The following is an 11,104-nucleotide window of genomic DNA, read 5'->3' as shown; positions in this document are numbered from 1 at the left end:
AGGCCTGTGACCAAATGTACCATTCAGGAAGACTCTTGCCTCGCTGTCTTGTGAGAGAGGACATAGCCTGTGTTGTGGATGAAGTGCTAAATCCATCTAAAGAGATGATTGTTTTGGGGGGTTTTTTCCAAAAAAATATGCTTTCTTTTTTTGTCTCCATAAATTCAAACACACTGTGTTTATGTACTGTATTCTATTTAGAATATGTTTTGTTCTGAAATTCAGTGCAAAATGTAACTTTTGGAAATGCATGGATGTATTGACTGGTGTTGCAGTATGGAGATGAATAAACATTTGTCAGTGTGCAATACTGGACTTTTGTGTTGTATTTGATTATTTATGTAATTTACTCTAACAGTATCTCTGAATAAAATCAAACCTAGAATATGTAATTAAAAAACAGAAATGAAGTGATTCATTTTGCATAAGATCCGAGGTGCCCTGCTACTTTTGTGTGTGGCTTTGTGAATTATGTGTAATGTTTTTGATAAAATGAGCCCTGTTTTCAAAATTTTTAAGCATTTGTAAAAAACTGTAAACACCTAAACTAATTTACTGTCTGCAGGGAGGTGTACCCCATACTGGTAGACCTAGCTATGCCCTCCCTGCCACGTCAGTAGCAGACACCACAAAATTAATTACAGGAGATAAACAAAAAAGAGAATAATTAAAGGTTTGTTTTTTTTCTGATTGGTTATACACATTTCTCAGAATATTACACAAGCTCTTAACCAAACTAATCTCAGAACCTAACATAACAACCTAACAACAAATAAAAAACTCCCTTTTGACTGAAATACTCTACACAGAATCAAATAATTCACACAAAATACCTCACACATACAGCAGGCATGTACAAACACAAACCACACTTTTATACTGTGTGCTCCAAAATGTTAAACACACTTTATCAAAATACAAAGACGTTAAAGATAAATAAATTACTTAGTCATTGGTTTTCAAGTTCAAGTTTGGTTTATTTGTCACATACATAGTCATACACAGTATAACTCGCAGTGAAATAGTTGAGAGAGCTGAGGAAAAAGAAAAACAGGGGTGCATAGAGAAATATATATCTATATATATACAGAAATATATTAACAATGTATGTACAATATATGTATATTATGTTTATATACACAATGTACAATGTATATATGGATATGTATATATGTACGTACACAATGTACAGTTCCATCTTGTAATTGAACATATTTACAGTTATATGTTACATGTTTACATATGTTCATTCATGTAACAAAACAAACTTTTGAGATGCTGTATTACATAACAGAGGGAAATGCAATATTGTGAATGTGTGGTGAATCATTCTTTAATGGCACGTGCATGATGGAAACTTACATTTTCCGATATAACAACACAGGAGGCTTTGGGTGTACTACTGTGCTGTCACTCTGGAGGTGGGAAGAAAATGTCATACAGACTTTGGAGGGATTCTAGAAGGAGTGCTGTGTTTTATAGGGCAATGGTTGCGGGGCGATGAACCACCCCTTGTATACTAATTGCAACACAGATGGTTATATTTCCCCCTCTTTGCCCACGGACTTCCACTATTTCCATTTTCTCAGTGAAGTTTCTTCCTCTGCATTGATAGAAATATTCCACTGGGTGAGGACCTGCAGGAAGCTCTCCATTCTCTGAATGAAGAAAATACAATGTTTACGGTAAATCAGTAGCCACACAACTGATATTGTACTTACGGTAGTTTTTACAGTATACAACAGATACATACTTATGCCAACACATATTGCATCTCTTTTATATGTTCAGAGTTCCTCTCAAATGGAACTCAGTATATTTGCTACATGCATACTCTGACTTTTAAGCATGAGATCAATAGTGGATATGGCAACATTCCTTATGTGGGATACACCACATTGTACTCTATGATGTGTCTTTGGATATCCCGGAGTGTGCTACTGTTATTTGTCAAAACACTTGGTCTGGGTTAAACAATTGTGATCTCCCACCACCTCCCACTTCCCTATTCTGTAGGAAGAAATACTGTAAGTAAATACTATAAGCTGGGGCTTTTATCAGAAACACAGTGTGTAAGAAAGACAGTGTATGAATTTACAAAGCTTACCTGTTCTCAAGACAAAAGGTCCTTATGACTCCAGCCCAGCTTTTTCTCACTCTCATTCCATGGTTTATGACACTGTCCACCAAAAATGTTCAAATGTCATTAGAAAGATTTCTTGGTCGTCCCCATTCCTCTATGTCTTCCTTTGTCTCTTCCTCTCTGCAGTCTTTATACTTAATTTTTGTTTGGTTTTTGCCAAGTTTTTTTCTGAATTAGTGTGTGAGTTTACAGGGGGTTTTTTTCTCTAATTGGTAATACAGGTTTCTGTTACGCTGCTGGCCCGAGTGCCGCAGGGCGCGGGCAGGACGCACAGACTTCCTCGATGGTGCAAGACGTTTAATAACATTAAACACATACAACAAAACCGGCACTCACATAACACTTAGGTTGAACTTGATAACACGTTTAACATTTAACGACTAACATATACACATGAAACGGTGATGACACAAACAGACGTTACAGCTACAGCGATGATTACATGTATCAACAGTTATACAAGGTAGCGATAATGGCCAACGCGGGCGTACACACTGACGGGGTTTAAATAGACAAACTAACACGCAGCATTAAACCCTGGGCACGTGTGTACACGTGTGGGGGCGTGGTTACAGAACAGTACGCCTGTGAATTCCCCTGCACGCGGCGGGCCGTACCACGTGACTTGTGGGGTGCGGAGCAGTCTGTGACAATTTCTCCAAACACATATTTCCTAAAACTAAAAACTCAAAGCTCTTAACCATAAAAACTTTTCTCAATACCTTACACCAGCAGAGAAAAACTCAATTTTGATTGAAAAACTCACACACACTCCACACACACAGCAGGTATGTCCACCCACAAACCAAAAAGCTATACAGTGTGCTGCAAAGCACAAAACACTTTATCAAAATACAAAGACCTCAAAACATCATCCACTGAATAAGCCATTTACAGTACTTACAGTCATGTAACTGTTCACAAATCTACCCATAAATTGTGACAAGTCACCAAAAAAAACCCCAAATTGCTGTATTACAGTATATTAAAAAATTGAGGGAAATGCAGTATTGCAACAGTACTGCATGTTTACAGTGATGCTCATTCCATGGTTTACAGTATGACACTATCCACAAAAACTGTTCAAATGTCTTTGGCTGTCTTCCCCAACCTCCTCATGTTCCTCTGCCTCTTCCTCTCGGTGGTCTTTCAATTTGTGATGCCACTGATTAGGACAATGAGAGAGGTGTGTTCCCAATGAGAATTGAACAGTGTTCTGAGAGGTGTGTGCAGAGATTGGCAAAATGAGTGCAGCAGAACTGCAAACTGTGTTGAATCAATAAGAATGTGTTTATAATGGTGAAGTAATATTTTATGATTATTGGATTGTAGCATAAGAATTCCTTCATGTATTCATTTAGTTACAGTGTGTATCAAAATGAGAAAAACAAGGAGTTCTCTGTCTTTATCAGTCACAAATTTGATTATGTTTTTTTGCTTTGTTCCTGATATTAACAGAACCTCCAGGATTGCATATTATAACTCGAGGGACAGTGTAAAAGTTCACCTATTCTGCAACAATAAGTTGCAGAAAAACTCATCCATGCATTTGTTGCAAGTCGATTACATTACTGTAGTGCTCTATTTTATGGACTAATTATCCATTACATTTAGTATAAAACGCAGCTGCTTGGTACACACTTAAGAGAAATAATATTATTCTTATTCTGAAGGAGCTATACTGGTTAAGTGTGACATGAAGAATATATTTTAAAATCTTATTCATTTTCAAATCTCTTAATGGCATTGCATGACTGCCTGCAGACTGCCTGCTAGATTACATCCATAATCATTTTGTAAGATCAACAAATGCTGGCTTCCTTAATGATCCTTTTTATAAGAAGAAGCTTTGTGAAACTGCTAAATAGATGTAAAAAGAAGCTTAAAACTTAAAATTTATATACCCAGGTTTTTAATAAGTTATCCTGAATTTCTGCTTGGTTGCTTGGTTTTGTTTCTAAACAATCCTGCTGTTTTATTTTTATGTTGCATTATATTATTATTTCATGTTTGATTATTTATCTCAAGTCTTTTTAATGTTTTTTTTCTGCCTATTATGAAGCACCTTATGCTTCTTTATATATTTTATATATTTTTATATATTAAATGTGCAATATAAAGTTGTCATTGTTATAATGATGATGATGATGATTATTATTATTATTATCTCTTCAGCTCAATAATTTGTACTGAGGTGTGTGTGTGTGTGTGTGTGTGTGTGTGTGTGTGTGTCTGTGTGACTCAGGTCACATCTACAGCAGTAGATATAGTATGCAGTAGTATGTAGATGTAGTATGTAGCAGTAGTAGTGCATGCAGATGTTGTGCATGTGCATGTTGCAGTTGCCAGCTGGATAACCCCCTGGCCATCCTAAAGGCGCCGTTTGCCCCTTCCATTCAGTCGAGGGGTATATTTGTGTATTAGTCTTGGTGGACTATGTAATGTCATATGTGGAAGCAGTGACTTGCCACAGCAGGCAAGCACACAATTTTGCAAATCCACTTCTGAGAAATTTTTCATGTATTGATTTTTTTTCATGTATTGATATATTTATTGAATATACAGTATTAACAGATTTATAAAGTAATTAAATTTATGGATCCATTTTCTGCATAACATGAAAATAATAATACTGACTTTGGAGAAATGCTGATAAGAATTGCACGATTGAAGTATAAAGGAACCTTTGCTCACGTGATATTCATTATATGTGCTTCCTTGATAATGATTAGGAATTTCTCTTCCAAACCCTTCCACATTATCTTGCAAAAGAGATTCTGGCTGATCAAGGCAAAGCATTTATACATTTATGTAGCCCACCCTCTGTGAAATTTACAAATTATTAGGGATTAAATAAATCAGTGTATCATCCCCAAACCAATGACTTGATCAAACTCTTTAATCAGTCCCTCTAAAATATGATGGAAAGGTTTGTGCAAAAAGAGGTGATAAGTGTCTGGATGCACTACTGTTTACCATGTGATAGATCCAGCAAGCCTTTATGGGATTCGCCCCATTTGAGATTATTGTTTGGGTGGAATCCTTGGAGCTATCTGTCAACTGCAAGAAATGGGAGGAGGGATCTTCAAGTAGTAAAATTGAATTTCAGTACATTCTTGACCTGAGAGAAAAAACTCTATTTACTAGGGAACCTAACTCAGGAGAACATGCTTCAGGCTCAAGAACACCAGGCACTCAGCAACGGAGGCACACAGGAATATAAGTTTAGACCAGGAGATAAAGTATTTATATTTCTCCCCATGCTGAGTTCTAAAACACTCATCAGTTGGCAAAAGCTATTCAAGGTCACATGGTGAGTGGAGCATGGCAACTACGATGTAATACACAGATAGGGGCAATGCACTCTAAATCTACCACTTCAGCTTCTTGAAACCCTTGAGAGAGAGGCGGTTCTTGTTACACTGGTGATGGTGTCTCCTGAGAAAAATTCGTTGTGTCCGGAGGATCCCAAAACCCTCAGTCCCGCTCTGGTCCCCTATGGTGACCATCTCTCCCTGTCCCAGAAAACACAGGTTACCAAGTTGCAAGCAGAGTCTTCAATGCTTGCCAGCAGACATCAATATTTTATATTAGAGAGGCATTTTAAATATATTTTAAAGCAAAACACTGCATCAAAAGAAATACTACACAAATGTTGCAGAGGTACTTTTTGTAACAGTCCGAGTGGCGCAGGCCAAGGAGCAGGACGTACAGACTCCCTCAACGGAGACAGACATTTATTAACATACGAAAAAGACAATGTCACTCACATATAAGGTAAACAGTGAACATAAATACAATGTGAATCATGAACAAAGGCAACATGAACAATGACCGACACACCAACAGGGGTTTAAATACATACAGACATAACGACAACTGAAAAGGTCAGTTGATATATATATATATATATATATATATATATATATATATATATATATATATATATATATATATATATATATATATAATGTGTTTGTGTGTCTGTATATATATACTACCAAGACCAAGTGAAGTACCTGAAAGGCTACTGGAAGATGTGAATGCAGCCCTACAGACAATTCCTACTGTGACCATTAGTGAAACCAACAAGCTGACATGTGCCACAGCAAAAGTGATGCTTGAGATGCTTGGCTATGAGATGAACACCATCAAGGAGCAGTGTCCTCCACTGAGAAGGAGGTTGGAGATCAAAGTAGAAAATGACCGTGCTAAGATCCTGTGGGACAGATACAGACAGACAAGAATGGCTCCAACAGATCCCAGGAACAACATCTGAGATCTCAGGTCCAGAAGAGTGATAAGATACTACACAGGACTATCAAGCTCCCAGTCCTCCGGTAAAGGACCCAAGCTTGAAGGAAAAAGGCTGAGGGGGGAATTTATATATATATATATATATATATATATATATATATATATATATATATATATATATATATATATATATATATATATATAAAATGTGTGTGTGTGTGTGTGTGTGTGTGTGTGTGTCTTTTTTAGTGTTTTGTGAGGTGCAAGGACAATTGGAGAGGTTTTAGAAATGGATCCTGCCCTTCAAATGAGAATGGTAATGAAATTGAAATGAAATGAGCTTTTTCTTACTTTTTTATTTATTTCTCCCCTTTATTTTAGTACTTTTATTTTGACACCTAATCTACATTAATCCAAGTAACCCTTGTCTAATTTACTGGGTTGACTGAGTTGATAGAATCCATCTGATGGATTGGCTGGCTCAGGTGGAAGGGGTGTGTGTAGATTGAATTGAGTGGTGGATCAAACTGGCTTTCTTTGTTTCTTGATGTGCTGATTTTGAATTCCTAATTGCTACTACATGTTTTATTGTCATTGTTGGTGATATTTTTCCCAAATAGGAGCTAAAGTGATCGTAAGATGAAGCCTTGTGAAGCTTTTGCAGATTTTTCTTTATTATAATGATTTAGAGGATTCAAAGCTTTGAGGTTTTGAGAATTTGGCACACAGTGGCATCTAGTGGTGTGCAAAAAAAAAGGTAACTGATTTAAATAAGCGTGGTAGATACACAACATCCAAGATATGTAACTTGGATGTTGCTCCTGGGATCACCCCTAGTGCTCTGACTGTGACTGGAACCACTGCTGCTTTCACCTTCCACCTTCTCTAAGTCCTTAGTATTTCTTTTGTGTTCCTTACTCCTGATGTTGATATATATCAGTTGTATAATAGTTCAGACTTGATTGTGTAATGTGTTAATGTTGCTGACAAGGGGCAAGATGTCAGCATTAGAGGGTTCACTGCACCTCTGGACTTTGTCTGCTGCTGTGGCTGCACATAGCTGTCAGCAGGGCCTAAAGATTATATTCTTGTGGTTGAGCTGAAGTCCCTGGTGTTGCGGCTGGATCATGTGCTGCATGTACATTTATCAGACAAACTGGCACACTCTCTAGTGATTCTTTCCACTGCTGTGTGTGCACAAGTAGTCCTGCAGAAACCCACTTATTTAAATCCTGGATCCAAGAGTATTGCAGATAGGGGGCCAGTTCTCTCAAGCACAGAAAATTTGTCAGCCATATTCGTCTGTAAATTATGGGCCACTGTAGTACCAATCCTATCACTCATCCCGGCACACCTTACAGAAATGTAATGCTTAAGCATTTTTATTTTAAGTTATGACTTTAGACCTAGAGATCTATTTTTATCTTGAGAGCTCTACATTGTCATAGTGGAATGGACTGAATTTCAAAACACCAATGAATTGTATCATGCACAAAGTCTGTGCTTAGAGCGGTGCGAGCAGCTCCCAGGGGCTCCCTCAGCTCATACAGCCTCTGCAGCATGGCAAAATTGCTGATGCACCTCATATCTACCTCTTAAAATGTAATCTCTGAACTGCCCATGTGCGCCTGGTTATCACACATATTCTGTTTGGCTGTGGTGCTTAACTTAAAATGTACCAGTATTTTTCATGCACATGTGCAAGTGATCTTCAGTTCTGGGGTTTGCCCTAGTAACCATCTGGCAATCAAATTTAGGACAGATATGAGGCAGGTGACATGTTGCAGATGTAATAGGTTCACACAGGCTGCGCCATCCACGAGCATGTTTCTCGCCTTACTCCCGATTCCTCACTATGACATTGAGTTGTTCTTTGTCTTCAGCAAGGTTTCCTCCCAGGGGTAGTGTATGTAGGGCCTAGTAACTGAACAAATTTCCTCAAACCTACTTCGTCTACAATAGAAAATGGTTGTGTATATATGTACAAATGTGACTTTTATGCAGAGTGCTACTTGTTTTTCCAATTTGGCACCAGTATTTTACAGAGTTTATTTTCACCCTTTTAGGGAGTGGTCTTTCTGAAGACAGGGAGGTGACTTTGCTTTTATCACATGGTGGTGCTGACAATCTTCCAGTTAAATCTCAGCCAGATAAATCATGTCTACTATTTATACTGTTGCTGTGATTTTTGTCAAGTGGCAATAATGTCTCAGGAAACGTACTTTAGTTTAATGTCTCAGAAAAAGAAGTGGTCACCAAGAAGTTCCATGGTAGCTAACCATGAGCAATACAGGTAACACTCTGTGTGTGTATAAATGTTCTCAATATTCTGCCTTTAATTTCTTATGGGGAAAAACATAAGGGGGCGGGGGGGATGGGGGCAGAAACCAGATGTCCAACCAAAAAGGTATATACAAGCCTCCTGTAAGTATGACAAAGTACTTTTTATACATTATTGTAGTTTTCATATATCTCCCTCCAAAGCGGAAGCCAGGCAAAAATTTATTATTTCTATCTAGAGAGAAAAATTCACAGTTAGTCTCCCTATTGTGTTTGAGGCTATTTAAACGAGGGAGATTTTTTGGGTTGTCAGCAAATGGTCTACATTCAACGCTCCACCCCCATATAAATCAACACCACAGAGTAATCAAATAAATACAAGGCACTGAAAGTAAAATTACTTTGAATACTTCTTAAATTCATAACTCATATTAACATACTTCAAAAGACATACAGAATGTACAAAAGTGTTAAAAAGTCAATATCTAAAATCTACATCACAAAAAATTGAGACATAAAAAAGTGAGTCCAATGGAGCGTGAAACTGAAACTGAGAGGTGTGTGTGTGTGTTAATATAAGCTGAATAGTTAATCAGCAGCACAATTACATACTTCTTGTGACTCCTAAAAGAGGAGTATAATAAGAGCAAACACTCATAGAATAATAATTAATCTGGACTACTGTTTCAATAACAAATAAGAAAAAATTTGCACTCTGTTCCTCCATGGCTTGTCTGTGTTTAGTGTACTTATCTAGCATGTTTTCTCCACTGTGCTCTAAGCTAAAGTCAGCCCAACATATCTTAAAAAATGCTTGTGGTTTGTTGATGTGGGTAGCACTTAAAAAGAGACAGGTCTTGAACCTAGTGGACTAAAATTTAGAAGTGCAATTCTTCTTCTTGGGAGACTCCTGAGAAATTTTGGAGTGTTGGCAGGCATGGTTCTGAGACATGAAGGCAGCTGTTAAAGAAGGGAGGAGTTCTGCTGCTGTTTGAGTTGTACAATTTCTCAGTTTCACTTTGAAGACTTAGGGATTTGGGAGAGAGGAAAGCAATGGGCAGGGGATGAAACAATCTACAATCCCCGAGAACCACAACAACCTTTGAGCTCTGGATCCTGCAGGTGTCCACTTGGCTCTCAATGAAAATATGTCTTTCAGAGATGAGATTCTCTATCTGAGGAAACAAACCAAGAAGCTAACTATGAAACAGTGGTTTGAGATCCACCACTTTGCTGGCTCATACAGGGCCATTCGGTTTTTTACAAGGTAAGGTGTACAGCAGACTCAGATTAAAGGTAAATGCACTAAAATTAGTTAAGTTTACAGGCATGTTCACCTGTCCCAATTAAAAAGTTAATGTCTAATTAACTGTAATTGTATTTCTTTACACTTGCATCCTACTACGTCCTCATGTGTGCATAGGCCTTAATAGAGCCCTTGCAGCCATCTATGGTCAGTGTGACAAGGACAGCGCAGCACTTTCACAGTCCACTGCAGTAAGAACTTTTTAGAGTAACAACAATAAGAATAACAATAATTTCCATGGACCATACAATACAGCATGACAATGATCAGGGCTAATGGAATTTGTTTTAAAGTTTAAAAATCATGTAACGTTTAGATTTTAATAGACTCAATCTGTGCCGCCCATAGAAGTTTCTGAACTATCTTGCACTGGGTTCACAACAGCGTGAGCTTGATAACCAGTATGGAGTCCACCAATCCACAGTCACTTGGATAATTTCAATGTTGAGCATCTGTACACTGTCCTAGGGTCAGTCAGGATCTGCATACCAGGGGAGAAAATAAGAGAACATTTGCCAGCAGAGTTCAAGAACTATTGCTGACACTACAGTGATCCTGGACTGTGCAGAGCAGAGGTGCCAATGCCCATTATCACCTCTTCTCTAAAGTGAAATGTTCTCTGCATACAAGTCCCACTGTACTCTGTCAGTGGCAAACAGATCATGCAAGAGTCTGAAATTCTCTCCCTTTTGTGACCTCACTGTGTAAGATGTATATGCTGGCATTTCTCTGTCATTTCTAACTTGACAACTTGACTGTGATAATTTCAGAAACCTTGAAGCTACTCTTCATACAGGAGTATGGCCTTCATGTCAAGCAAGGTAAATGTCACCCTTTCACTCTTCTTTCATTGTGCCTTTGCGTACCTTGGTCATATAATTGAGAGCACTGGTCTCCATAAAGCACTATCTACATTCAAAATGATTATAGACACATCACCAGACACACATCCTGAGACACTTGAAGTCGTTCTTAGGATTGCAAATGTACTATTCAAAGTGTAGCAAAAGCAGATCATTTTATGAATTATTGAAAAGGGGCATCACCCTAAAATATATGGAAAATATGTCAACTAACAATGGTGAAATACCGAAAGCTTATTAAAGTTATCAGTCTCA

The sequence above is a fragment of the Electrophorus electricus genome, chromosome 13, assembly GCF_013358815.1.
Source record: "Electrophorus electricus isolate fEleEle1 chromosome 13, fEleEle1.pri, whole genome shotgun sequence".
Taxonomy (NCBI): domain Eukaryota; kingdom Metazoa; phylum Chordata; class Actinopteri; order Gymnotiformes; family Gymnotidae; genus Electrophorus; species Electrophorus electricus.
This window is presented reverse-complemented; position numbering follows the sequence as displayed.